This window comes from Eleutherodactylus coqui, chromosome 2 (genome assembly GCF_035609145.1).
Source record: "Eleutherodactylus coqui strain aEleCoq1 chromosome 2, aEleCoq1.hap1, whole genome shotgun sequence".
NCBI lineage: Eukaryota > Metazoa > Chordata > Amphibia > Anura > Eleutherodactylidae > Eleutherodactylus > Eleutherodactylus coqui.
This window is the reverse complement of record NC_089838.1, coordinates 308,135,843-308,163,668: the sequence shown is the minus strand read 5'-3', so window position 1 is coordinate 308,163,668 and position 27,826 is coordinate 308,135,843. Positions and strand designations below refer to the sequence as shown.

At 42.6% G+C, this 27,826-nt stretch overlaps 19 non-coding genes across 19 annotated transcripts; 14 read left to right on the top strand and 5 right to left on the bottom strand.

Moving 5' to 3' along the window:
• Positions 1-1,336: 1,336 nt before the first annotated feature.
• TRNAH-GUG (transfer RNA histidin (anticodon GUG)) lies at positions 1,337-1,408 on the top strand. The gene has a single exon. It is a non-coding gene; the product is annotated as a tRNA-His (tRNA).
• A 939-nt stretch (positions 1,409-2,347) lies between these two features.
• On the top strand, positions 2,348-2,420 carry TRNAH-AUG (transfer RNA histidin (anticodon AUG)). The gene has a single exon. It is a non-coding gene; the product is annotated as a tRNA-His (tRNA).
• Positions 2,421-3,115: 695 nt separating this feature from the next.
• On the top strand, positions 3,116-3,188 carry TRNAM-CAU (transfer RNA methionine (anticodon CAU)). The gene has a single exon. It is a non-coding gene; the product is annotated as a tRNA-Met (tRNA).
• Positions 3,189-3,406: 218 nt separating this feature from the next.
• TRNAR-ACG (transfer RNA arginine (anticodon ACG)) lies at positions 3,407-3,479 on the top strand. Its single transcript has one exon. It is a non-coding gene; the product is annotated as a tRNA-Arg (tRNA).
• Positions 3,480-4,186: 707 nt separating this feature from the next.
• On the top strand, positions 4,187-4,259 carry TRNAM-CAU (transfer RNA methionine (anticodon CAU)). Its single transcript has one exon. It is a non-coding gene; the product is annotated as a tRNA-Met (tRNA).
• An 8,224-nt stretch (positions 4,260-12,483) lies between these two features.
• TRNAH-GUG (transfer RNA histidin (anticodon GUG)) lies at positions 12,484-12,555 on the top strand. The gene has a single exon. It is a non-coding gene; the product is annotated as a tRNA-His (tRNA).
• Positions 12,556-13,156: 601 nt separating this feature from the next.
• On the top strand, positions 13,157-13,229 carry TRNAM-CAU (transfer RNA methionine (anticodon CAU)). The gene has a single exon. It is a non-coding gene; the product is annotated as a tRNA-Met (tRNA).
• A 218-nt stretch (positions 13,230-13,447) lies between these two features.
• TRNAR-ACG (transfer RNA arginine (anticodon ACG)) lies at positions 13,448-13,520 on the top strand. Its single transcript has one exon. It is a non-coding gene; the product is annotated as a tRNA-Arg (tRNA).
• Positions 13,521-14,022: 502 nt separating this feature from the next.
• TRNAE-UUC (transfer RNA glutamic acid (anticodon UUC)) lies at positions 14,023-14,094 on the bottom strand. The gene has a single exon. It is a non-coding gene; the product is annotated as a tRNA-Glu (tRNA).
• A 7,396-nt stretch (positions 14,095-21,490) lies between these two features.
• TRNAM-CAU (transfer RNA methionine (anticodon CAU)) lies at positions 21,491-21,563 on the top strand. Its single transcript has one exon. It is a non-coding gene; the product is annotated as a tRNA-Met (tRNA).
• A 2,375-nt stretch (positions 21,564-23,938) lies between these two features.
• Positions 23,939-24,011, top strand: TRNAR-ACG (transfer RNA arginine (anticodon ACG)). Its single transcript has one exon. It is a non-coding gene; the product is annotated as a tRNA-Arg (tRNA).
• A 493-nt stretch (positions 24,012-24,504) lies between these two features.
• Positions 24,505-24,576, bottom strand: TRNAE-UUC (transfer RNA glutamic acid (anticodon UUC)). Its single transcript has one exon. It is a non-coding gene; the product is annotated as a tRNA-Glu (tRNA).
• Positions 24,577-24,719: 143 nt separating this feature from the next.
• TRNAM-CAU (transfer RNA methionine (anticodon CAU)) lies at positions 24,720-24,792 on the top strand. Its single transcript has one exon. It is a non-coding gene; the product is annotated as a tRNA-Met (tRNA).
• A 784-nt stretch (positions 24,793-25,576) lies between these two features.
• Positions 25,577-25,648, bottom strand: TRNAE-UUC (transfer RNA glutamic acid (anticodon UUC)). Its single transcript has one exon. It is a non-coding gene; the product is annotated as a tRNA-Glu (tRNA).
• Positions 25,649-26,080: 432 nt separating this feature from the next.
• TRNAR-ACG (transfer RNA arginine (anticodon ACG)) lies at positions 26,081-26,153 on the top strand. The gene has a single exon. It is a non-coding gene; the product is annotated as a tRNA-Arg (tRNA).
• A 493-nt stretch (positions 26,154-26,646) lies between these two features.
• TRNAE-UUC (transfer RNA glutamic acid (anticodon UUC)) lies at positions 26,647-26,718 on the bottom strand. Its single transcript has one exon. It is a non-coding gene; the product is annotated as a tRNA-Glu (tRNA).
• Positions 26,719-26,861: 143 nt separating this feature from the next.
• On the top strand, positions 26,862-26,934 carry TRNAM-CAU (transfer RNA methionine (anticodon CAU)). Its single transcript has one exon. It is a non-coding gene; the product is annotated as a tRNA-Met (tRNA).
• A 289-nt stretch (positions 26,935-27,223) lies between these two features.
• TRNAH-GUG (transfer RNA histidin (anticodon GUG)) lies at positions 27,224-27,295 on the top strand. Its single transcript has one exon. It is a non-coding gene; the product is annotated as a tRNA-His (tRNA).
• Positions 27,296-27,708: 413 nt separating this feature from the next.
• Positions 27,709-27,780, bottom strand: TRNAE-UUC (transfer RNA glutamic acid (anticodon UUC)). Its single transcript has one exon. It is a non-coding gene; the product is annotated as a tRNA-Glu (tRNA).
• Between the last annotated feature and the right edge of the window lie 46 nt (positions 27,781-27,826).

The following is a 27,826-nucleotide window of genomic DNA, read 5'->3' as shown; positions in this document are numbered from 1 at the left end:
AGTTGGACTGGGAGTACCCAATTTGTGGTTCTACTATCAAGCAATGAATGTAAATCAATCAACATTTTGGTGGGAAGGTCCCCAACTGCCACCATAGGGCTATACGGAAAGACAGCTTAATAGGAATAAACCATTAGATTCCCTCCTTAAGGCCTCAATTCTTAATAACATATACCCAAATCTCCTTATATCCTGCACATATAAGCCATGTCACCTCCCTTGCTAACATCCCTTCAATTACTTGGATAGGCAAAACCTTTACGGAGTTATTCTTTGTTAAAGTGACAGTGACGAAGCCAAATTTTGGAAATCTGACATTTAACGTGCAAACAGGCTCCGTCACTAAGGGGTTAATTCTTTCAGAAAAATGTGGGGCCAACACTTTGAGTACACACCTAGATAAATGTGCTACGCGGTTTAGTTTTCAAAATGTGGTCATTTTCGAGGCTACTGTTTTAGGAGCCCGATGGTTCTACAAGTGTGCAATGAGGCCTATAATTTATTGAATTGCGCTCTGAAAGCCAAAGAGTGCTCTCTCCTTTATATGCCTAGCTATTTGTCCAGTAAGCAGAATGGGGCTACAATGACGGTATTTCTGAACACTGAATAACCAGTGGAATAAAATTTGAGGTGCATCTCCTTAGTTTATCATACAATCATAGAATAGTAAAGTTGGAAGGGACCTCCAGGGTCATCTGGTCCAATCCCCCTGCTCAATGCAGGATTCACTAAATCATCCTAGACAGATGTTTGTCCAGCCTATGTTTGAAGACTTCCTTTGAAGGAGAACACATCTCCTCCCGTGGCAGCCTGTTTTACTCAGTGACCCCCCCCCCCCCCTTCACTGTAAGAAATGTTTCTTTTATATTTAATCTGTGTCTCCTCCCTTTCAGTTTCATCCCATTGCTTCTAGTCTTTCCTTGTGCAAATAAGAGTAGATCTAAGCCGTATGCACTGTGACAACCCTTCAGCTATTTGTAGACAGCTATTTAGTCTCCTTTCAGTGTTCTTTTTTGCAAGCTAAACATTCCCAGATCCTTAAACTGTTCCTCAAAGGGCATAGTTTTCAGATCACTCACCATCTTGGTAACTCTCTCAATACCGAAACGATACTGGATAATATGGAAAGGTAGCAAACAAGGCAGAAGGGTTTTGGCTAGGGGCTAAAAGCAACCGTGTTGAGCTGTTTCAATATGGCTGCGAGCGTAGCAAAAGTCCAAAATGGGGAGCATGATTAGTGGCAACCTCTCCCACAGGGCCAGTAGTGCAATGGATAACGTGTCTGACTACGGATCAGAAGATTGTAGGTTCGACTCCTACCTGGCTCGTGAATGTCGCCGTGATCGTATAGTGGTTAGTACTCTGCGTTGTGGCCGCAGCAACCCCGGTTCGAATCCGGGTCACGGCATTCTTGATGAAAAAGCAAAGGTGCTCTTGTAGACAGCAAGCCTGAATGATACTTTTATGAACTTTTTGAGCGCTATCTTAATTCAGAGGGTCTTTCGATGTAGTTGCAAGCTTAGGAAAATGCTCATTCCCATACCAGGAGTCGAACCCGGGCCGCCTGGGTGAGAACCAGGAATCCTAACCGCTAGACCATATGGGAACCGTTGAGACCCTTTTTCAGTAATAAGTAGAAAAAAAAATCAGTTTCATGATTTGAAAACTCATTTTTAAGCATGGATGGCATCAACAACCACTTGCTAGTGGCCTCGTTAGCGCAGCATTTTTGGCTGCCAAGAGCATCTGCAACCTAAGCCGCTTAATTCTGCAAGAAAGGTGCAGGCCTTTGAATGCAGGCACAAGCTTAGCAAAACACTCATTCCCATACCGGGAGTCGAACCATGGCCGCCTGGGTGAAAACCAGGAATCCTAACCGCTAGACCATATGGGAAAAGTTGCTTTCACAGCTTGCTTTAAACTTTCTGATATATGTAGATATGTACATGTACATATTAAAAAAAAAAAAAAAGTAGTTTTCTGCTTACAGAATTCCATCTTATCTTTGGACGGCAACATCCAATCACACGCAAGATGCCTCGTTAGCGCAGTAGGTAGCGCGTAAGTCTCATAATCTGAAGGTCGTGAATTCGATCCTCACATGGGGCATGGATCTATCATTGTTTTTTCCCTCCGCCTTAACTGGATAGGCAAAGCTCTTTGCCATTCAATACCGAAACGATACTGGATAATATGGAAAGGTAGCAAACAAAGCGGAAAGGTAGCAAACAAGGCAGAAGGGTTTTGGCTAGGGGCTAAAAGCAACCGTGTTGAGGTCTTTGAATATGGCTGCGAGCGTAGCAAAAGTCCAAAATGGGGAGCATGATTAGTGGCAACCTCTCTCACAGGGCCAGTGGCGCAATGGATAACGCGTCTGACTATGGATCAGAAGATTGTAGGTTCGACTCCTACCTGGCTCGTGAATGTCGCCGTGATCATATAGTGGTTAGTACTCTGCATTGTGGCCGCAGCAACCCCGGTTCAAATCCGGGTCACGGCATTCTTGATGAAAAAGCAAAGGTGCTCTTGTAGACAGCAAGCCTGAATTATACTTTTATGAACTTTTTGAGCGCTATCTTAATTCAGAGGGTCTTTTGATGTAGTTGCAAGCTTAGGAAAATGCTCATTCCCATACCGGGAGTCGAACCCGGGCGAGAACCAGGAATCCTAACCGCTAGACCATATGGGAACCGCTGAGACCCTTTTTCAGTAATAAGTAGAAAAAAAATCAGTTTCATGATTTGAAAACTCATTTTTAAGCATGGATGGCATCAACAACCACTTGCTAGTGGCCTCGTTAGCGCAGCATTTTTGGCTGCCAAGAGCATCTGCAACCTAAGCCGCTTAATTCTGCAAGAAAGGTGCAAGCCTTTGAATGCAGGCACAAGCTTAGCAAAACACTCATTCCCATACTGGGAGTCGAACCCGGGCCACCTGGGTGAAAACCAGGAATCCTAACCGCTAGACCATATGGGAAAAGTTGCTTTCACAGCTTGCTTTAAACTTTCCGATATATGTAGATATATACATGTACATATTAAAAAAAAAAAAGTAGTTTTCTACTTACAGAATTCCATCTTACATTTGGACGGCAACAACCAATCACACGCAAGATGCCTCGTTAGCGCAGTAGGTAGCGCGTCAGTCTCATAATCTGAAGGTCGTGAGTTCGATCCTCACACGGGGCATGTATCTATCCTTGTTTTTTCCCTCCGCCTTAACTGGATAGGCACAGCTCTTTGCCATTCAATACCGAAACGATACTGGATAATATGGAAAGGTAGCAAACAAGGCAGAAGGGTTTTGGCTAGGGGCTAAAAGCAACCGTGTTGAGGTCTTTGAATATGGCTGCGAGCGTAGCAAAAGTCCAAAATGGGGAGCATGATTAGTGGCAACCTCTCACACAGGGCCAGTGGCGCAATGGATAACGCGTCTGACTACGGATCAGAAGATTGTAGGTTCGACTCCTACCTGGCTCATGAATGTCGCCGTGATCGTATAGTGGTTAGTACTCTGCGTTGTGGCCGCAGCAACCCTGGTTCGAATCCGGGTCACGGCATTCTTGATGAAAAAGCAAAGGTGCTCTTGTAGATGGCAAGCCTGAATGATACTTTTATGAACTTTTTGAGCCCTATCTTAATTCAGAGGGTCTTTCGATGTAGTTGCAAGCTTAGGAAAATGCTCATTCCCATACCGGGAGTCGAACCCGGGCCGCCTGGGTGAGAACCAGGAATCCTAACCGCTAGACCATATGGGAACCGTTGAGACCCTTTTTCAGTAATAAGTAGAAAAAAAATCAGTTTCATGATTTGAAAACTCATTTTTAAGCATGGATGGCATCAACAACCACTTGCTAGTGGCCTCGTTAGCGCAGCATTTTTGGCTGCCAAGAGCATCTGCAACCTAAGCCGCTTAATTCTGCAAGAAAGGTGCAGGCCTTTGAATGCAGGCACAAGCTTAGCAAAACACTCATTCCCATACCGGGAGTCGAACCCGGGCTGCCTGGGTGAAAACCAGGAATCCTAACCGCTAGACCATATGGGAAAAGTTGCTTTCACAGCTTGCTTTAAACTTTCCGATATATGTAGATTATATACATGTACATATTAAAAAAAAAAAAAAGAAGTTCTGTGCTTACAGAATTCCATCTTATCTTTGGACGGCAACAACCAATCACACGCAAGATGCCTCGTTAGCGCAGTAGGTAGCGCGTCAGTCTCATAATCTGAAGGTCGTGAGTTCGATCCTCACACGGGGCATGGATCTATCCTTGTTTTTTCCCTCCGCCTTAACTGGATAGGCACAGCTCTTTGCCATTCAATACCGAAACGATACTGGATAATATGGAAAGGTAGCAAACAAGGCAGAAGGGTTTTGGCTAGGGGCTAAAAGCAACCGTGTTGAGGTCTTTGAATATGGCTGCGAGCGTAGCAAAAGTCCAAAATGGGGAGCATGATTAGTGGCAACCTCTCACACAGGGCCAGTGGCGCAATGGATAACGCATCTGACTACAGATCAGAAGATTGTAGGTTCGTGTGAGGGTTATGAACATATTAATTTATATATGTATGTATCTTTGATATACGTTTCCGGAGGCTGTAGGCCTAAATTGTACACTCTATTCTGTGTCCTATGAAAAGCCCTGCTAAATGCTTGTACATTTAGGTTAGTACTTAATTACATTAAGTAGAGGTGTAATCTTAAATGTCCATCATGTTTCCAAGATCTTGTTTATCTCGTTACACTGATCAAAAGGTTGTGTGGAATGCTTTGTTCTTGACGGCTGTCTAGGTAGGGCATGTGATTAAAATGTAGATTGGAATCAAGGATACCAGACAGTGAGTCTACATTCAAATAAATAAAGCATTGTTTACTGAGAAAAGGCAATTATTCACCACCTTAGTACTTTGACCTCAGTATAACAGATTCAACCTCTGTAATACTAGCCTTTGATTCGGACGACACTTGGATACGCCTACTTATTTTTGTATAAGAATAAGACAATTTACACAATAAACTCAGATTGCTCTAAGACACGACCGTGATGTCTGTGTCTACTGCTTTCTCACGGTGGCCGCCATAACCACCTCTGATTTGGAGCCCCACAGCATATTAACGTAACATGGATTTATCCCTAACATTAATTGGCGCCCGAACGCGGGGCTTGATGGAACAAGAGGACCACCTACACCTCGAACCCCCCCCCGGACCCAGATGGGATAAGGAGCCACTCAGAACCACGGATTGACAAAAACTGCGCAGTAAGGTAAGGTTTTATCTTGCCACAATCTATCCGTGCTTCCTGGCTGCTCCTTTCCTGTCCGAGGGGTAAGAAGTGCATGCCTCTTATAAATCTTCAAGCTTTTAAGAATCCATATGGTGGGCTGAATATGCTGTGCGGGTGTTTAACTGTTATTGTCTTTATCTGTTACTTTGCATGGTCAGTGTACAGAATATGATACCCTATTGCCAATCTCTGGAAGGCATGGTATAAGTTATACCAGGGAAGCCTAAAGTATTCAGGGGATAAAACCCCTGATGGGATCCTCTTATAAACATAAGAGAAGTAGTAGAGACGAGGTAAAATATGCAGGGTGAGGAAGTACAGAATATTAAACCCTCTTGCCGATCTCAGGAAGGCATGGTATAAATTGTACCAGGGAAGCCTAAAATTTTCAGGGGATAAAATCCCTGATGGGAGCCTCTTATAGGTATAAGAGAAGAAGTTGAGACGGGGGGAAATAAGCAGGGTTGGGAAGTACCGACACTTTTAGACAAGTGAGGAAGTACTGACACTTAAAAAGTAGTAACTGACATGCAAATGTTTTTGTCTTTATGTGTGTGTATAAATGGAAGGACCTGTATGAGAGACTGTGTTATATGGTGTATACTGTCCGGTAACCAGAAACGAAATGAAGCAAAAATGACCAAATGCTGAGCCAGACCACAGGGGGTGGAGCTAGGTGATGTAAGGAGATGGGAGGGAAGAACAATAGGAACAGGTCTTGCTCCACCCTCCACACAGTCCAGCCTAGGTGAAAAGTGTGTCTCCATTTTAAGTGGATGTTGGTGTATATATATGTATATTGTGGTAATGTATAGAGTGAAGGTCACTCTTAGACTCCATGTTAAGTCTCTCACTTGAACAAATGGAGTGACCAAAGGAGGGGCATCTAATTTTATTCCTGAGACTAGTTGTGTGAGATAATAGCCCAGGATTACCACAGTGTATATATGTATATACAGATTCGTGGAATATGTGGAATTCAAAAATATTGAGTTGTGTTAATTTGAATATTATTGAATTTAGATATTAATATGAGATAATTGTGTACTTGAAACACCTGATAAGTACTTTAGTCAAATTAATAACAAAAGTTCTATTTAAAGTGTAATTCATTTTCAATTAACAACAGTATTTTATTTGAAGAGTGTACAAAGAAAATAATAATAAAAATAATAAGCCTCTTGGTATACATAAGCCGCCAGCCATTGGCCATAGTGCTGGTAAAGAGGATAAGGTGTAAAAGACTGCACAGAAAATAGTGAAACAAACAATTGTTTTATGTGTGTGAAAGAATAAAAACAATAAGCCTCTTGGTGTACATAAACCGCCAGCCATGGGCAATACTGCTGGTAAAGAGGATAAGGTGTGGAACACAGCTAAAAAAAAAATTGGCAAATGAATATTGGTCCCCATCCCACTTATTAGGGTCCCAATCAACTCCTCCTTAGCCACTACAGTATGAACCTTTTATAGTGTCTTATTCTCTTTAAAACGTAATTTGAACTAAGTCTTGCTCCTTGCAGCAATATATATTAATGGCGCTGTGAACAGGATTACGCAGAGAGTAATACACTAGTTTGTTTTAAAGGAAAATTTTGATAAACTGATAGTTGAAGAATTTCTTGTGATAATCTGGCATAGTGTGAAAATGTCGCCTTTTAAGAAAATCCGCAATAGTACGAAAATGTCGGTAGCTAAGAACAAAGAAGTGTCCGATGAATTGTTAATTATGCCAGGGTGGAATAAAGCCCCCTATAATATATTGGCCGCTGAATGGTCGCAGTGTGATGAATATCAGTATGTGGGTAGAAATGGGCATAAGTTGTATTGTGTTTGTCATTGGGTAGCCTATTCTGAGCGAATTGTGTAAAAACCGCGGTACTAAGAGTTTTTCTTATCTATACATAATTCGCTCATTATTGGAAGTCTGGTGTACAGTAAATACAATCCCAATTTCTACTTCACATATTATCAGTCCGTATAGGAATGAATAAAACCCCCCTTAGTGAGTGTGAATTTGCAGTTTTTGTAAGGTGGGGCAGGTATATTACACTCTAAGTTCATTTTGAATAGTCAGCCCAGGTTATTTGCACAATAGAAGATGCTTACAGGCAGTGGAACCTGTTATACAACTCTGCTATTTGTCTGGAGAATTTTCTGTGTTCTATAGGCAAAGGGTGGAATATTGGGCTTTAGACTAGAGGGCCTACTTGTCTTTGCAAAGAAATGTGAATTGAGAATTGCTTATATTTGGCTGCACAGGAAAAAGCCCCTATGTTGTATTATATTAAATATATATATACTGTTCAATAGCTAAAAATGAAATGAGAAAAGAATTCAAAGCACAGGTATATAATGTTCTCTCATTGTGGGGTCAGTTCCCTCTTCCACCTTCACCCCCTCCTTCATCTCAATTCCAACCGTCTCCTCCCCCACCCTATGCCTAGTCATCCACTCCAAGGTCAAACATTGGACTGGAGGGATGGACCTGCTGGCATTGTGGACAACAGAACCCGGATTGGAGAGAGAGCTGCCCTGCTTACGGAGCTCCTCGGTGCAAACCGGTTATGCCTATGCTCACTAGATCCTAGGCTAGTGAATGGAAGCATGAGAAGGAGGACAAGGAGGAGATGCAGGAGTATATGTAAAACAGGGAAGGCAGCGGGAACTATAATCTAAAATTATGTGAAAGACTATTGCGGCACAGATTGGGATAAAATTAAACAGAGAATTGAGAAGTGGTAAAATATTTTTAATTTGTCTGAAACATTGGGGAAAAAGAAAAAAAAATTGAGAGAATCCTCCTTGTCTCTTTCTAATATCACACAAAGAGAAGGAAGAAAGTGTAAAACAATTCTATGCCCGCCTTCAACAACATTAGTCAGATCTGGGGTATAGGGGCATAGAAAAGATGGGCAAACATGTACTTAGTATGGCCTTTGTAGAAGGTCTATTGGAATCCCTAAGGTCATAGATAATAAACCAGAGTGGAGACAGTCTGAATCTCCGGCCCTTTTTCAGAAAAAGGGCATTATGGTAAAGCTAAAAGAAAAGAAAAAAAAATGCTTGGACAGTCCTGCTACAAGGAATGCAGAATTCTCCAAACATGTACAACCAGGCATTCCAGTCTGTCCTGCAGGCTTGGACTCCGCCTGAGGGAACTGTGCTGTTGCAATATGTTAATGACTTTCCAGCTTTGTGCTGAGGATCTGAAACATGTCAATCTGCATCCATTTCTCTTCTAAAAAATTTTTAGCAGAAAATGGCTGCAAGGCTTAAAAAGGAAAAATTACAGCTTTGTAAACAAAAGGTTGTTGTCTAGCTCAAGAAGGCAGACATCTCACAAAACGACGCAGGGCTGCAGTTCAAGCCATTTCTGTATCTTCTTCTGCTGCCAAAGCTTCGCACCTTTTTGGGACTTGTCTCATACTGCCGTTCCTGGCCTTTCATGCGACAGCAGTATTGACGCAAAAACATGGAGGACGTCCACGGTCACTTGGGTATTACTCCATGAGATTGGATCCGGTAGCCCGAGGAGCCCCCTCCTGTGTCTGTGCGGTGGCAGCAGTACAAGTAATAGTTGACAAGTCTTCTGAGTTGGTCCTGAACTACCCCCCCCTAGTGGTTCTCACCCCTCATGACATCCAGAGTATACTCACTCAAGTGCAACCTAAACATCTGTCTCTAGCTCATCAAATAAGGTTGCAATGTGCTTTGCTCATGCCCCCCCTTTAATATTTCTTTTCAATGGTGAACCCGGCTACTCTTCTTCCAATCGAGTATCCCGATTCAAATGGGGGAGGGGGAGGCATAGGTGATCAAATGGGGGAGGGGGAGGCATAGGTGATCTAGGTATTACAGATCAGCTATTTTTAAAAAATTTTTTGCAAATAAGAACGTGATCTATTTGGAATAGAATATCAGCATGATTGTCTAGCATTGATGCAACAAGAAAGTTTAAGTTTTAAAGAGTTACTGAAACCCCTTGTTAATACATATTTTGAGTTGTTTTTTTTATAGATGGTACCAGGGTGATTGACAACTCCACACCAGATATGCAGTGTTCACACAAGAAGATCTCTAAAAGCAGAATGCCTCCGCATGTCTCAGCACAAGAAGCGGAACTGAAGGCCCTCACTGAGGCGTGTAGAGTGACAGAAGGTAACCATTTACACTGACTCCTGGTATGTATTCGGCATAGATCATGGTTACGGCCCAATATGGAAGGCCAGACATTTTTAAACTTCTGTAGGACAACCCATTGAGAATGGTCTAGCAGTGCAGAACCTTATGAAAGCCCTACTCCTACCAGACAAAGTAGCAATCCTAAAGGTGAAAGCTCATACTAAAGCCAACACTGCAGTAGCAAAAGGCAACGCCCTCACAGACTTCACAGCAAAAGCAGTGGTCCATAAGCCGTGGAAGAAAGAAGAAAAGAAGATACTGACCGCATAAGTCAGAGACTATGATTTGGACTTTGATAAAAATTTGAACATTGACAGTCACAAGCCAGCAAAGAAGAAAAAGATAAATGGACTAATATGGGAGCAGTAGAACAGGGTGACGTATGGCAAACAGTCAGTAACTTGCCTACCACGATCCCTGTACCCCATGATGGCCCAGCTGATCCATAGAAAGACTCACCTATCGGAGGCAGCTATGCTACTGATGCTTGAGAGAGAAAGGGTGGCCCCCTGGATTCTCTGTAGCTGCTACATCATTTGTCCAATTTTGCATGAGCTATGCCGTAAGCAACAGGGTAGAAGTAAATTGACCACAAAGGCACTTGCCAGGACCACTCTACCCATTTCAGGGATTGCAAATTGACGACATTCAGCTCCCACGTGTTGGGAAGTATGAATATGTGCTTGTTGTTGTTGATGTTTTTCAGGTTGGAGGCGTACCCTGTTACAAAAGTAAATGAGCAGGTAACCGAAAAGAAGCTCATGAATAAGGTAATCTGCAGATACGGGGTACCAGAGGTAATCGAGTCAGATAGAGGTACACATTTCACAGGTGAAATAATGCAACACTTCATGTCTGCCCTGGGTAACTCCCAGGCATTTGACACCCCTTATCATCCACAAAAAGCCAGAAAACCATTGTGCATTATAATATTTCTCTTCAGTCAATGAAACCCTGCACCAGAGGAAAACGAAAATGGTATGATACCCTATTAGGGGGAATTGGTACAGGTGTAGGGGTTCTGAACTCTATAGATTTAGAGGTGATGAAGAATAAAATGGCTGGGGTAGGACAGGATGTTTCTAGATTGCTAAATGTTCAGGCACAATGCATGCCTTCCTTGTTCCTCCCCCGATGTCTTGCATTAGGATATGATAAGGATGTATTAACGCTTTTTAATCTGGTTTTGCGGTTTAAAAGGATTTGTTTGTAAATATGAGTAAATTCATGAACTATACACAATGTAGCCTGCAATATGTATCTATGATTCACGAGAGGGACAAAGCAGTCAGATGTGATGACAAATAATGGAAAATTGTGGAGAAATATTCTCAAGAACGTAATTCCAGTAGCATCTTGGATACGGTTCAGGGCTGATAGAGTAGGATGCTCTGATGAGTATAGCACTGGGGAAATGATTTTATGATGTAAAGGACACAAGCCTGATGTGTAAGTCTGTAGTACTACCTGTGGTGTTTGGACCGCCTCTATATGCTTTACAATATTGGTTGCCCAAGTTCGCAGGTATGATGATTTATAGTGAAAATAAAACCCATGGCATAGAGAACTGTGAAGAAACACTGGATGGCCTAGTATGCGGACGGAGTACAGCCGCATATGAGCCATGTTTCCTGCAGCCTTCAGTCAGCATATGTGATTGGACGGTGTTACCTGCTTCATCTATATGCTGATAGAAGTTGGCCCCCAATATATATGCTTTGTTACCAACCAAACTAAAACCACCAGTATGTATAATCTCACCACTCCATTGTCTGGATGTATACAGAACATGTCGGTGATACATTGGTTTACAGAAACTTACACCTTTTTGCCAGATGCTGAAGCAACATTAAGGTACTACTGGCACCCAGATGCTATCCCTATGACAACTCTGACTGTAACCTTGGGTAGAATTGTAAGACTAATGAAAGACACTGAACACCTTCAAAAGAATTTGGATGTTACTAACCTCTCCCTTATGGAATTAGAAAAACATGTATGGGTAGGAGATAAGTTGGTCAGCATAGGTACTAAGATCCAGGTAGACACAGAGTATAACTGGTATGATACTTTTTTACTGGATGGTCACCTACAGCAGGAAAGATGATGGATTTTATGTTTCACCCATTACTAATACTGTTTCTTTTGTTCATTCTTTTGAGTGTTTGCAATTTATGGACATTCTGTGGGATACGGAGACAAGCAAATTATCTGGAATCGCTCCCTCTACGATATCGTTAAAACAGTCATACGTAAAAGAGCAACAACAGTGGGGATCCGGCGAAGAGGATAGAAAGACCGGCAGGGGTGGCTTAGCACCCCTGATAGTACCACAACAAAGGCTCTTTTCAAGATGGACTGTTTCAAATGGGGGATTGTGAGGGTTATGAACATATTAATTTATATATGTATGTATCTTTGATATACGTTTCCGGAGGCTGTAGGCCTAAATTGTACACTCTATTCTGTGTCCTATGAAAAGCCCTGCTAAATGCTTGTACATTTAGGTTAGTACTTAATTACATTAAGTAGAGGTGTAATCTTAAATGTCCATCATGTCTCCAAGATCTTGTTTATCTCGTTACACTGATCAAAAGATTGTGTGGAATGCTTTGTTCTTGACGGCTGTCTAGGTAGGGCATGTGATTAAAATGTAGATTGGAATCAAGGATACCAGACAGGGAGTCTACATTCAAATAAATAAAGCATTGTTTACTGAGAAAACGCAATTATTCACCACCTTAGTACTTTGACCTCAGTATAACAGATTCAACCTCTGTAACACTAGCCTTTGATTCGGACGACACTTGGATACGCCTACTTATTTTTGTATAAGAATAAGACAATTTACACAATAAACTCAGATTGCTCTAAGACACGACCGTGATGCCTGTGTCTACTGCGTTCTCACGGTGGCCGCCATAACCACCTCTGATTTGGAGCCCCACAGCATATTAACGTAACATGGATTTATCCCTAACAGTTCGACTCCTACCTGGCTCGTGAATGTCGCCGTGATCGTATAGTGGTTAGTACTCTGCGTTGTGGCCGCAGCAACCCCGGTTCGAATCCGGGTCACGGCATTCTTGATGAAAAAGCAAAGGTGCTCTTGTAGACAGCAAGCCTGAATGATACTTTTATGAACTTTTTGAGCGCTATCTTAATTCAGAGGGTCTTTCGATGTAGTTGCAAGCTTAGGAAAATGCTCATTCCCATACCGGGAGTCGAACCCGGGCCGCCTGGGTGAGAACCAGGAATCCTAACCGCTAGACCATATGGGAACCGCTGAGACCCTTTTTCAGTAATAAGTAGAAAAAAAATCAGTTTCATGATTTGAAAACTCATTTTTAAGCATGGATGGCATCAACAACCACTTGCTAGTGGCCTCGTTAGCGCAGCATTTTTGGCTGCCAAGAGCATCTGCAACCTAAGCCGCTTAATTCTGCAAGAAATGTGCAGGCCTTTGAATGCAGGCACAAGCTTAGCAAAACACTCATTCCCATACCAGGAGTCGAACCCGGGCCGCCTGGGTGAAAACCAGGAATCCTAACCGCTAAACCATATGGGAAAAGTTGCTTTCACAGCTTGCTTTAAACTTTCCGATATATTAAAAAAAAAGAAAAGTTTTGTGCTTACAGAATTCCATCTTATCTTTGGACGGCAACAACCAATCACACGCAAGATGCCTCGTTAGCGCAGTAGGTAGCGCGTCAGTCTCATAATCTGAAGGTCGTGAGTTCGATCCTCACACGGGGCATGGAGCTATCCTTGTTTTTTCCCTCCGCCTTAACTGGATAGGCACAGCTCTTTGCCATTCAATACCGAAACGATACTGGATAATATGGAAAGGTAGCAAACAAGGCAGAAGAGTTTTGGCTAGGGGCTAAAAGCAACCGTGTTGAGGTCTTTGAATATGGCTGCGAGCGTAGCAAAAGTCCAAAATGGGGAGCATGATTAGTGGCAACCTCTCACACAGGGCCAGTGGCGCAATGGATAACGCGTCTGACTACGGATCAGAAGATTGTAGGTTCGACTCCTACCTGGCTCGTGAATGTCGCCGTGATCGTATAGTGGTTAGTACTCTGCGTTGTGGCCGCAGCAACCCTGGTTCGAATCCGGGTCACGGCATTCTTGATGAAAAAGCAAAGGTGCTCTTGTAGACTCCCTGTGCGGCAAGCCTGAATGATACTTTTATGAACTTTTTGAGCGCTATCTTAATTCAGAGGGTCTTTCGATGTAGTTGCAAGCTTAGTAAAATGCTCATTCCCATACCGGGAGTCGAACCCGGGCCGCCTGGGTGAGAACCAGGAATCCTAACCGCTAGACCATATGGGAACCGCTGAGACCCTTTTTCAGTAATAAGTAGAAAAAAAATCAGTTTCATGATTTGAAAACTCATTTTTAAGCATGGATGGCATCAACAACCACTTGCAAGTGGCCTCGTTAGCGCAGCATTTTTGGCTGCCAAGAGCATCTGCAACCTAAGCAGCTTAATTCTGCAAGAAAGGTGCAGGCCTTTGAATGCAGGCACAAGCTTAGCAAAACACTCATTCCCATACCGGGAGTCGAACCCGGGGCGCCTGGGTGAAAACCAGGAATCCTAACCGCTAGACCATATGGGAAAAGTTGCTTTCACAGCTTGCTTTAAACTTTCCGATATATGTAGATATATACATGTACATATTAAAAAAAAAAAAAGAAGAAGTTTTGTGCTTACAGAATTCCATATTATCTCTGGACGGTGTCAAAGAATTTTTAAAGAAGTACACCTAGATCAGGTAAAATTGAATATAAGAGTCACTAGTGACTTAACGCTTAACCAGAATTCAGACACGACATCCGAATGTAGTTAATGGCAGTGAGAGCTCGGCGAGCCAGGCACCCAACTTTTATTGAGTACACAGGAAAGGTGTGGTTAACATATAGATGAGGGAAGGCATATTCAAATAAGATATAGGTAAGACATATGGGAGTATACATTATTGGCAGATAAATGACTTTCTCAGGCTCTAAATGTCACATTTGACGTGAAATCATTGGAATTCACAGATGCTGCAAAATTACACAATAAAAGGATAACCCCTACGCACTCCACAAGCTCAATGCATCCTGGTTGCATAATAAAGATAGTTTCCAGCACAAACATCCTTGTACTAATTACTAGTGTGCATGACATGCTAAGTCAGCACACAGTTCATGACCAGGGCAGTGTGTTCTTCTCTGAAGGCCTTAAAGGGATCTGCAGAGTGAACCAATGTCAGTGAACCAAACTATATCTTTCACAATTTCCCTCCTAAAATATCTTTAAAATGGAAGAAGAGGATGCACCCTAGGCTAGAAGATTTAAAACAAAGCAGACCTGCTATCTTTGCTACACTCACTAGCCCTTCCTAGAGAGACCCGCCCCGAGGATGTGTGGAGATCTTCCTCCCACTCCTCTACCCCACCCCCAACTGGGTCAGGTCTCTTCTTTCCCTGCTAGTCTCTAAGACACAACTTAAGAAGGGGTTATCACAGCCCAGTGCACAGCATTCAAAAGTGTTGATTAAACAAGAGTAAATGAGTCCAATAGATGGTTATATGATGAAATGTCCATGGTATGATTGACAGTCCATTAGGTGTATAAGTCTCTCAAAAAGAGTATAGTCCTTTAAGGCTGAGATCCTTTAGATCACACTCTCATATCCACAGTACATACAGTTGTCAAACTTTTGCAAAGTAGGTTTTCTACATTAGGTGCAAGGTGCCTTGTCAGTTGTCAACATGGTCATAAGATGGGTTTCAGTTTTTTAACACACCAGGTAATTTCTCAGCAGATTTTCCTGAAAAACATTTGCAATTAGTACCCAGAATATTCTTAATGATTACCATGACAATCTTAATAATAATGGCTAATACCACAATGCACAAAACTCCCGGAGGAACAGACCCACTACCCCAGAAATTATACCACCCAAACCTCTAAACCAGTTTACAGGATTCAAGTAAGATAACCATTCTGGCCATTTAGTCTCATCATCAGAAATAGCCTGACGGTACAGCTCTTTTATTTTTCTTGCTTGTTCCAAATCATGAGTGATCTGCAATGTTCCTGCTGGATTTATGTAGTGACAACAAGACGGACCCACCACCTGGCATAACCCTCCTTGTGAGGCGGTGAGATAGTCTAGGACCACCGTATGTTGATTAGTGACTAGGATCAGTTGTTTAGTATACTCATTTTGAACACCGAGTATGTCAAATAGTGTATCAGTGATGTTATCAAAAGCATCTCCCAAAGCCTCTATCATGTGAGTGTTCCTTAATGAGTTAAATATCATACCTATTGGTCCTCCCAGAACTGCTCCAGCCTTCCAGGCCCAATGTGTATGTGCAAAGTGTACCTTGTGTTCTGGAACGTAACATATGTGATGGAACATGCTGATAGGGAAATTCATCACTAGTCCAAACCCAGGTGGCCTGCTCCAATTTTGCTAGGGTACATGTACCTCCAGCTCCAAGTGGGATCCACCTGTAAGCTTTACTACCACATACTGCATAAACACCTGGAAGCTTAATCTGTATCCCATGTATGAACGCATCTGCAATATAAACTAATAACACAGTATTAGGAAATAAACGCCAAGAATAAGCTTCAACATTAATAAATTCCTAATAGAACGCTTTAGCGACCAAAGGGGCATGACAGCATACCCAACCTTCTAACAGATTTTGTCACTCTAGATATGAGCTCATGATACATAATGATTTTGTTAGCGCATTCTTTATCTAATGCATGCTCACTAGACACAATTGAAATCTTGCCAATAATACAGGAAGGGAAGTAAAATATTTTCTTTTGTTCCTTTACAGAAGTAATTAAAGTTGGTAAAGGCCTTCCATCTCCTGGTTGCAGGTTATGAGTACTTTGTAATGATAATAGATCTGGAATAGAACTGAAAACATGTTTATGGATCTGCTGCAATATTTTCTACATAAAATGTCAAAACAGCATCTATTGGTCACTGAAACAGGTATAAGAGAAAAATTTTAGAGAAAAATTTAAGTGCAACCTTAACAGTTTTTCCAACGTTCTGGCAGGTGCAAATGGCACAATCCTTGCACAAACCTAGCAATAGCGTGCTGACATCCTGATGTTACTCAGCGCTGTTTACCAGACTCACCATTGCCTCTTCGAACTGATGTGTAGGTCCGTGTGAGATGGCACAGGTAACAGGGTGTCTGAACCCAACCCTTCTATAACTAAAACAGGATTACATAATGGGATCAAGAATGTGATTATAATACATAAAATCACCTTCCAACTAAAAGTTTGAACATACCTTTTTGACATTTTATAATTCTGTTATTAAATGATTGGTAACTTCTAAATGTTTCTCTCAAATGCTGCATGTTTTTCATAACAATGATACATTGCATAAACAATCAGATAATCTAATATCAAATTTATTACACCCTAGAATTTCATTTGCTAGCAACACAAAACCAATCCTGTCAAATCTGGGCTCGAGAAAAAAACAAAAACAAAAGCAAAAATGAAAAATAAATATATAAAAATAAAACAACAAAACAGTCATATATGGAATACAAATGTCTCTTTATCTTGAGGTCTTCCTTCCGTTGTTTTTCATTACATCCCAAATATACAGGGTCTCTAATGCAGGGAAGCAGAGCAATTATTGTGTCCTTACTACTTTCCCTGGTTAGTCTGGTGTCAGTCAATCTCCTCCATTCATCATATCCATGGATGTAAGGTATTCACAGGTGACTATAGAGCCCCTTGTTCCTTGTAGATTCCACTCTTCCAGATGCCCTTTGCACACCATTGGTCGTCTCAGGTCTCCAGGGAGGAGCTATAATGCTTAGCCCTCCTTTGACTAGTCGCCAACTGGCAGTTAGGCACTGTTTTAAACACTTGTCAGTTCTTCAGGCTCAGTTGAATAGTCACAGCTATGGAGAGATACAGCTGGTACTTAGAGAAGATAAAAATTAAAATCACACTTGCAAAGTTCCAATCTCCTGCCAGATATAACTCAGTTCATGAATTCATTCAGTCCAAAATAACCTTGATCGCAAATAGTTCAGTCCATGATAAATTAAAACAAAAAACAAACAAAATCGCAGTCCTGGGTCTTGTGGTACTCTTCTTCATCCGTCCATAAAAATGGATGAAACCAGTTTCTATATGTCAGCTTTATCAATCTCTGCCCAGAGTGACCCTATTAGCTTTCTACTGCAGCAAACAAATATTTTTAATAAATATCTATTTCTATGACAGCCTGAACAACTTCTATATACTTTATACATACAACTCATGAATCAGTCTTTTGAACAAACAGTAATAATTCCTTAAAATTATTCAAACATCACAAATTAAGATAATCAAGTTTAAAACACAATCTTAAGATTTATCATTATCATCCATACATTTATAATTAGCAACTTTCATACTTTGTCAGTCTAGCCTTTTCAGAGTTCTTCCCTCACACCCTCCTTTTCGGGGGAGGGACCCACTGCACACTCCCTCTCTCCACATCATCCAGCTCCACCACTTTGAGTCCAGCCAGTTGTTTAGACCGTTAAACCTCAAATGCAAAAATATGGATGACCAGAGCATACCTCAATACCTCATTATACTTGCATTAATAGGACTTCACACATTCGTACTCATTAGATTTACAGGACAGTTCTTAGAAGCCAACAGCTGGATATAAGTATCATCAGCAGAACCTCCACTAAATGATTTTGCAAAGGTTTTGTATGTTATAGCAAGTAAAATCTATTAACTCCCACTTCTTATTAGATTCAATTAAACTAGAACGTATGTCCTGTTTACATATTATCGATCAGCCGGCTAGGGAGGGAGTACTATAGCCAAACATCGCTCCTATGTCTGGCTTCTACATGGTGGGCAATTGCCCTTCATGCAACCCATCGCTCCACAGCCGTAACGCCCTTCTTTGGCTGTGGACGGGATGTGAATGTATCGCAGCCCTTGTGATTCAGCTCAGTAGGATTTTCACGTATCTTAAATTGCATATATGCATTATATATGTATCTTTTATATTACTAGTTTTTCCGTTAAATAGAATGCCGCCCTTCACCCCTTCCACAATGTCTGCATTTGCATATTATGGAGGAGCAGAGGTTAATTTTCTGAGTATTCCAAAATGTTAAACCACTGCATACTTACTCACTTAAGTACACATCATATAGTCATGAATTTCTACTTAACATTCCTGTCCAGGTGCAAATTCCCTTAATCTCCATACCTGCTCTCATGTTTGTTTGCCTCATATACCACCCATACCAGATCCCATCATGAACTTTCCCTAATCAGTTTTTCCCTGATCCCATCACATCGTGGATATTCTCTGATCGGTCATGGGTCCCATAGCAACTGTCAAAAGTAGCGAACTTTGTCTTCAGTATTTGCTATGTAAAATCTGTTTACCAAAATGACACCTGGCCGCGGGTTGCGATCCTTTGGCACTCTGTCATTACCCCTGGCTAGTGTTCCACACATTACAGTAGCCAGTTTAATCCAGGCAACCAAATATAGACCAGCAGATTTTGGAGAGGAACTTGCACATGTAACCCTTAAACATATACTCACGTAAGTGATTATGTAGTATTTCTAGCAATACTGTACACCCACTGAAAACATAAGAACATAGTCATGATATAATGCTTGCACGTATGCCAAGCAATTAAAGGAGCTTCAGTTTTCTATTCAATTAAGGTTACAGTGTAGACACATCAGTCCGTAACAGATCGTCCTCATGAAAACTTTAAAATAACATGACCAGTGAAAAACCCTACATTACTGATTTTATATGGACACGAAGCATTCACCCAAAGCTCACATTGCAACACTGTACTCACACGTATACAGGCGAAAGTAACATCCAAACATCAATCAGCACACAAGTAAAATTCCTTTTAGAGTAGTAGGAGAATACAAACATACAGTTATGAACATAAAAGGTTATACAATGAATAACCACCATATATTATCAAATTAAAACATTACCATACATAATAAAGACAGTTAAAGAGGAGATTGCATGATGAAATATTTGCTGTGCACTTGGCACAGAACCAACAGACTATCAGCTATGTACCTACAATCGCAGTGCAAACACACTAATACCAAATCATTCACAGCAGAAAACTAAATCCAGTCATTTTCCATCATATTTCATACTCCTATACCTAAAGGTAACAGATCCATCAGACAGACTTACATTCTCTTATTGCATAACATACTTCATTGCACATTATTAAAACATCTAGTTTTACTTTAACTTTCCATAGTGTAACATACTAATATTCTACTAGTGTTAACAACAAAACTCTTAGAGGCATGTCACATAGCATTCTCTCCCCCCCTCGTAAACATCACTACATACATCCATTTAACCGCTCCACCTTATCACTACTCTGTGAGTGGCATGGAGTATGGAATGCCTGCTCTATTCCCAAGGCCTTTTTCACCTCTTGACATACTCCAGAAGTAAAGTGTATACCTCTTTCACTCTCAATCACCTCTGGTATTCCATACTGACACACACTAGGACATATTCAGAGGTCCCACTCTTAGGAAACTGGAAGAAATTATTCTGCAATCGCTGAAAATTGGCGCCTGGCATTAAGGTCAGGACTGCCAGCTTTTGGCAATTTGGCCTTCCGCCCATCACAGCCATAGCAATCCAACAGGGAGAGCCAGTCCCGTCTTCAGATATCTAGCTATGTGCAAAACCTTGTGTCCCGCAACTGTCAGTAAGCGGCTATCCCAGAGCCCAGTTACATATACCTACACTCTATCGGTAGCCAAAAACTGTAGAGTCGTATTGAAACCATGAGTAAGGGAAGCGTACAGAGCATAAAAACACAACCACAAGTGAAAATCTATGCGTCAATACCAGAATCTCTCTCTGAAGCGTTAAAATTATTTTTACATTCAAGCTCATCTTCTGTAATTGTGCAGAAAAGAATAAAGCAGTCTTCTGGGGAATAAGAGCTATCTCACAGGGATGTTGCATATCAATAATCATACTGTAATACTGCACAACATTAATATAAAACAATACACGATGTAGCAGAGCTGAATAACGACACAGGAAGGCGAGGAAGCAGTAGGGATAGGAAGCGTTAAGGCAGGAATACAAGGCAGGAAATGATATGTAGCAGAGCTATTGCTGTGCTGCTTATAGTAAGACAAAGAAAGACAAACAAACAGAAAGATAATTTTACCTGATAGGGAGCAAGTTCAGAAATGCTGAAGCTGTACACCTGACACTGACACCGCAGACGACCCCCTCTCTGTGGAGAAGTCAAGAGAAATCTCTTGCCCCGGGGAACTGCTTCATCCAAGAGAAGAAGGCCGCTGCTCCCCGTTCAGTAAAAAGAGTGTAAAGGTATAAAATCTCGCTGGGGCCTCCAAAACTGTCAAAGAATTTTTAAAGAAGTACACCTAGATCAGGTAAAATTGAATATAAGAGTCACTAGTGACTTAACCCTTAACCAGAATTCAGACACGACATCCGAATGTAGTTAATGGCAGTGAGAGCTCGGCGAGCCAGGCACCCAACTTTTATTGAGTACACAGGAAAGGTGTGGTTAACATATAGATGAGGGAAGGCATATTCAAATAAGATATAGGTAAGACATATGGGAGTATACATTATTGGCAGATAAATGACTTTCTCAGGCTCTAAATGTCACATTTGACGTGAAATCATTGGAATTCACAGATGCTGCAAAATTCCACAATAAAAGGATAACCCCTACGCACTCCACAAGCTCAATGCATCCTGGTTCCATAATAAAGATAGTTTCCAGCACAAACATCCTTGTACTAATTACTAGTGTGCATGACATGCTAAGTCAGCACACAGTTCATGACCAGGGCAGTGTGTTCTTCTCTGAAGGCCTTAAAGGGATCTGCAGAGTGAACCAATGTCAGTGAACCAAACTATATCTTTCACAACGGCAACAACCAATCACACGCAAGATGCCTCGTTAGCGCAGTAGGTAGCGCGTCAGTCTCATAATCTGAAGGTCGTGAGTTCGATCCTCACACGGGGCATGGATCTAGCCTTGTTTTTTCCCTTAACTGGATAGGCACAGCTCTTTGCCATTCAATACCGAAACGATACTGGATAAAATGGAAAGGTAGCAAACAAGGCAGAAGGGTTTTGGCTAGGGGCTAAAAGCAACCGTGTTGAGGTCTTTGAATATGGCTGCGAGCGTAGCAAAAGTCCAAAATGGGGAGCATGATTAGTGGCAACCTCTCACACAGGGCCAGTGGCGCAATGGATAACGCGTCTGACTACGGATCAGAAGATTGTAGGTTCGACTCCTACCTAGCTCGTGAATGTCGCCGTGATCGTATAGTGGTAAGTGGTTAGTGGTTAGCTCTGCGTTGTGGCCGCAGCAACCCCGGTTCGAATCTGGGTCACGGCACTCTTGATGAAAAAGCAAAGGTGCTCTTGTAGACTCCCTGTGCGGCCAGCCTGAATGATACTTTTATGAACTTTTTGAGCGCTATCTTAATTCAGAGGGTCTTTCGATGTAGTTGCAAGCTTAGTAAAATGCTCATTCCCATACCGGGAGTCGAACCCGGGTGAGAACCAGGAATCCTAACCGCTAGAGCATATGGGAACCGCTGAGACCCTTTTTCAGTAATAAGTAGAAAAAAAATCAGTTTCATGATTTGAAAACTCATTTTTAAGCATGGATGGCATCAACAACCACTTGCAAGTGGCCTCGTTAGCGCAGCATTTTTGGCTGCCAAGAGCATCTGCAACCTAAGCCGCTTAATTCTGCAAGGAAGGTGCAGGCCTTTGAATGCAGGCACAAGCTTAGCAAAACACTCATTCCCATACCGGGAGTCGAAACCGGGCCACCTGGGTGAAAACCAGGAATCCTAACCGCTAGACCATATGGGAAAAGTTGCTTTCACAGCTTGCTTTAAACTTTCCGATATATGTAGATATATACATGTACATATTAAAAAAAAAAAAAAAGAAGTTTTGTGCTTACAGAATTCCATCTTATCTCTGGACGGCAACAACCAATCACATGCAAGATGCCTCGTTAGCGCAGTAGGTAGCGCGTCAGTCTCATTATCTGAAGGTCGTGAGTTCGATCCTCACACGGGGCATGGATCTATCCTTGTTTTTTCCCTCCGCCTTAACTGGATAGGCACAGCTCTTTGCCATTCAATACCGAAACGATACTGGATAATATGGAAAGGTAGCAAACAAGGCAGAAGGGTTTTGGCTAAGGGCTAAAAGCAACCGTGTTGAGGTCTTTGAATATGGCTGCGAGCGTAGCAAAAGTCCAAAATGGGGAGCATGATTAGTGGCAACCTCTCACACAGGGCCAGTGGTGCAATGGATAACGCGTCTGACTACGGATCAGAAAGATTGTAGGTTCGACTCCTACCTGGCTTGTGAATGTCGCCGTGATCGTATAGTGGTTAGTACTCTGGGTTGTGGCCGCAGCAACCCCGGTTCAAATCCGGGTCACGGCATTCTTGATGAAAAAGCAAAGGTGCTCTTGTAGACTCCCTGTGCTGCAAGCCTGAATGATACTTTTATGAACTTTTTGAGCGCTTTCTTAATTCAGAGGGTCTTTCGATGTAGTTGCAAGCTTAGTAAAATGCTCATTCCCATACCGGGAGTCGAACCCGGGCCGCCTGGGTGAGAACCAGGAATCCTAACCGCTAGACCATATGGGAACCGCTGAGACCCTTTTTCAGTAATAAGTAGAAAAAAAATCAGTTTCATGATTTGAAAACTCATTTTTAAGCATGGATGGCATCAACAACCACTTGCAAGTGGCCTCGTTAGCGTAGCATTTTTGGCTGCCAAGAGCATCTGCAACCTAAGCCGCTTAATTCTGCAAGAAAGGTGCAGGCCTTTGAATGCAGGCACAAGCTTAGCAAAACACTCATTCCCATACCGGGAGTCGAACCCAGGCCGCCTGGGTGAAAACCAGGAATCCTAACCGCTAGACCATATGGGAAAAGTTGCTTTCACAGCTTCCTTTAAACTTTCCGATATATGTAGATATATACATGTACATATTAAAAAAAAAAAAAAAGAAGTTTTGTGCTTACAGAATTCCATATTATCTCTGGACGGCAAGAACCAATCACACGCAAGATGCCTCGTTAGCGCAGTAGGTAGCGCGTCAGTCTCATAATCTGAAGGTCGTGAGTTTGATCCTTACATGGGCATGGATCTATCCTTGTTTTTTCCCTCCGCCTTAACTGGAGAGGCACAGCTCTTTGCCATTCAATACCGAAACGATACTGGATAATATGGAAAGGTAGCAAACAAGGCAGAAGGGTTTTGGCTAGGGGCTAAAAGCAACCGTGTTGAGGTCTTTGAATATGGCTGCGAGCGTAGCAAAAGTCCAAAATGGGGAGCATGATTAGTGGCAAGCTCTCACACAGGGCCAGTGGCGCAATGGATAACGCGTCTGACTACGGATCAGAAGATTGTAGGTTCGACTCCTACCTGGCTCGTGAATGTCGCCGTGATCGTATAGTGGTTAGTACTCTGCGCTGTGGCCGCAGCAACTCTGGTTCGAATCCGGGTCACGGCATTCTTGATGAAAAAGCAAAGGTGCTCTTGTAGACGGCAAGCCTGAATGATACTTTTATGAACTTTTTGAGCGCTATCTTAATTCAGAGGGTCTTTCGATGTAGTTGCAAGCTTAGGAAAATGCTCATTCCCATACCGGGAGTCGAACCCGGGCCGCCTGGGTGAGAACCAGGAATCCTAACCGCTAGACCATATGGGAACCGCTGAGACCCTTTTTCAGTAATAAGTAGAAAAAAAATCAGTTTCATGATTTGAAAACTCATTTTTAAGCATGGATGGCATCAACAACCACTTGCAAGTGGCCTCGTTAGCGCAGCATTTTTGGCTGCCAAGAGCATCTGCAAACTAAGCCGCTTAATTCTGCAAGAAAGGTGCAGGCCTTTGAATGCAGGCACAAGCTTAGCAAAACACTCATTCCCATACCGGGAGTCGAACCCGGGCCGCCTGGGTGAAAACCAGGAATCCTAACCGCTAGACCATATGGGAAAAGTTGCTTTCACAGCTTGCTTTAAACTTTCCAATATATGTAGATATATACATGTACATATTTAAAAAAAAAAAAAAAGAAGTTTTGTGCTTACAGAATTCCATCTTATCTCTGGACGGCAACAACCAATCACACGCAAGATGCCTCGTTAGCGCAGTAGGTAGCGCGTCAGTCTCATAATCTGAAGGTCGTGAGTTCGATCCTCACACGGGGCATGGATCTATCCTTGTTTTTTCCCTCCGCCTTAACTGGATAGGCACTGCTCTTTGCCATTCAATACCGAAACGATACTGGATAATATGGAAAGGTAGCAAACAAGGCAGAAGGGTTTTGGCTAGGGGCTAAAAGCAACCGTGTTGAGGTCTTTGAATATGGCTGCGAGCGTAGCAAAAGTCCAAAATGGGGAGCATGATTAGTGGCAAGCTCTCACACAGGGCCAGTGGTGCAATGGATAACGCGTCTGACTACGGATCAGAAGATTGTAGGTTCGACTCCTACCTGGCTCGTGAATGTCGCCGTGATCGTATAGTGGTTAGTACTCTGCGTTGTGGCCGCGGCAACCCCGATTCAAATCCGGGTCACGGCATTCTTGATGAAAAAGCAAAGGTGCTCTTGTAGACGGCAAGCCTGAATGATACTTTTATGAACTTTTTGAGCGCTATCTTAATTCAGAGGGTCTTTCGATGTAGTTGCAAGCTTAGGAAAATGCTCATTCCCATACCGGGAGTCGAAACCGGGCCGCCTGGGTGAGAACCAGGAATCCTAACCGCTAGACCATATGGGAACCGCTGAGACCCTTTTTCAGTAATAAGTAGAAAAAAAATCAGTTTCATGATTTGAAAACTCATTTTTAAGCATGGATGGCATCAACAACCACTTGCTAGTGGCCTCGTTAGCGTAGCATTTTTGGCTGCCAAGAGCATCTGCAACCTAAGCCGCTTAATTCTGCAAGAAAGGTGCAGGCCTTTGAATGCAGGCACAAGCTTAGCAAAACACTCATTCCCATACCGGGAGTCGAACCCGGGCCGCCTGGGTGAAAACCAGGAATCCTAACCGCTAGACCATATGGGAAAAGTTGCTTTCACAGCTTCCTTTAAACTTTCCGATATATGTAGATATATACATGTACATATTAAAAAAAAAAAAAAAGAAGTTTTGTGCTTACAGAATTCCATATTATCTCTGGACGGCAAGAACCAATCACACGCAAGATGCCTCGTTAGCGCAGTAGGTAGCGCGTCAGTCTCATAATCTGAAGGTCGTGAGTTTGATCCTTACATGGGCATGGATCTATCCTTGTTTTTTCCCTCCGCCTTAACTGGAGAGGCACAGCTCTTTGCCATTCAATACCGAAACGATACTGGATAATATGGAAAGGTAGCAAACAAGGCAGAAGGGTTTTGGCTAGGGGCTAAAAGCAACCGTGTTGAGGTCTTTGAATATGGCTGCGAGCGTAGCAAAAGTCCAAAATGGGGAGCATGATTAGTGGCAAGCTCTCACACAGGGCCAGTGGCGCAATGGATAACGCGTCTGACTACGGATCAGAAGATTGTAGGTTCGACTCCTACCTGGCTCGTGAATGTCGCCGTGATCGTATAGTGGTTAGTACTCTGCGCTGTGGCCGCAGCAACTCCGGTTCGAATCCGGGTCACGGCATTCTTGATGAAAAAGCAAAGGTGCTCTTGTAGACGGCAAGCCTGAATGATACTTTTATGAACTTTTTGAGCGCTATCTTAATTCAGAGGGTCTTTCGATGTAGTTGCAAGCTTAGGAAAATGCTCATTCCCATACCGGGAGTCGAACCCGGGCCGCCTGGGTGAGAACCAGGAATCCTAACCGCTAGACCATATGGGAACCGCTGAGACCCTTTTTCAGTAATAAGTAGAAAAAAAATCAGTTTCATGATTTGAAAACTCATTTTTAAGCATGGATGGCATCAACAACCACTTGCAAGTGGCCTCGTTAGCGCAGCATTTTTGGCTGCCAAGAGCATCTGCAAACTAAGCCGCTTAATTCTGCAAGAAAGGTGCAGGCCTTTGAATGCAGGCACAAGCTTAGCAAAACACTCATTCCCATACCGGGAGTCGAACCCGGGCCGCCTGGGTGAAAACCAGGAATCCTAACCGCTAGACCATATGGGAAAAGTTGCTTTCACAGCTTGCTTTAAACTTTCCAATATATGTAGATATATACATGTACATATTAAAAAAAAAAAAAAAAGCAGTTTTGTGCTTACAGAATTCCATCTTATCTCTGGACGGCAACAACCAATCACATGCAAGATGCCTCGTTAGCGCAGTAGGTAGCGCGTCAGTCTCATAATCTGAAGGTCGTGAGTTCGATCCTCACACGGGGCATGGATCTATCCTTGTTTTTTCCCTCCGCCTTAACTGGATAGGCACTGCTCTTTGCCATTCAATACCGAAACGATACTGGATAATATGGAAAGGTAGCAAACAAGGCAGAAGGGTTTTGGCTAGGGGCTAAAAGCAACCGTGTTGAGGTCTTTGAATATGGCTGCGAGCGTAGCAAAAGTCCAAAATGGGGAGCATGATTAGTGGCAAGCTCTCACACAGGGCCTGTGGCGCAATGGATAACGCGTCTGACTACGGATCAGAACGATTGTAGGTTTGGCTCGTGAATGTCGCCGTGATCGTATAGTGGTTAGTACTCTGCGTTGTGGCCGCAGCAACCCCGGTTCGAATCCGGGTCACGGCATTCTTGATGAAAAAGCAAAGGTGCTCTTGTAGACGGCAAGCCTGAATGATACTTTTATGAACTTTTTGAGCGCTATCTTAATTCAGAGGGTCTTTCGATGTAGTTGCAAGCTTAGGAAAATGCTAATTCCCATACCGGGAGTCGAACCCGGGCCGCCTGGGTGAGAACCAGGAATCCTAACCGCTAGACCATATGGGAACCGCTGAGACCCTTTTTCAGTAATAAGTAGAAAAAAAATCAGTTTCATGATTTGAAAACTCATTTTTAAGCATGGATGGCATCAACAACCACTTGCAAGTGGCCTCGTTAGCGCAGCATTTTTGGCTGCCAAGAGCATCTGCAACCTAAGCCGCTTAATTCTGCAAGAAAGGTGCAGGCCTTTGAATGCAGGCACAAGCTTAGCAAAACACTCATTCCCATACCGGGAGTCGAACCCGGGCCGCCTGGGTGAAAACCAGGAATCCTAACCGCTAGACCATATGGGAAAAGTTGCTTTCACAGCTTGCTTTAAACTTTCCAATATATGTAGAT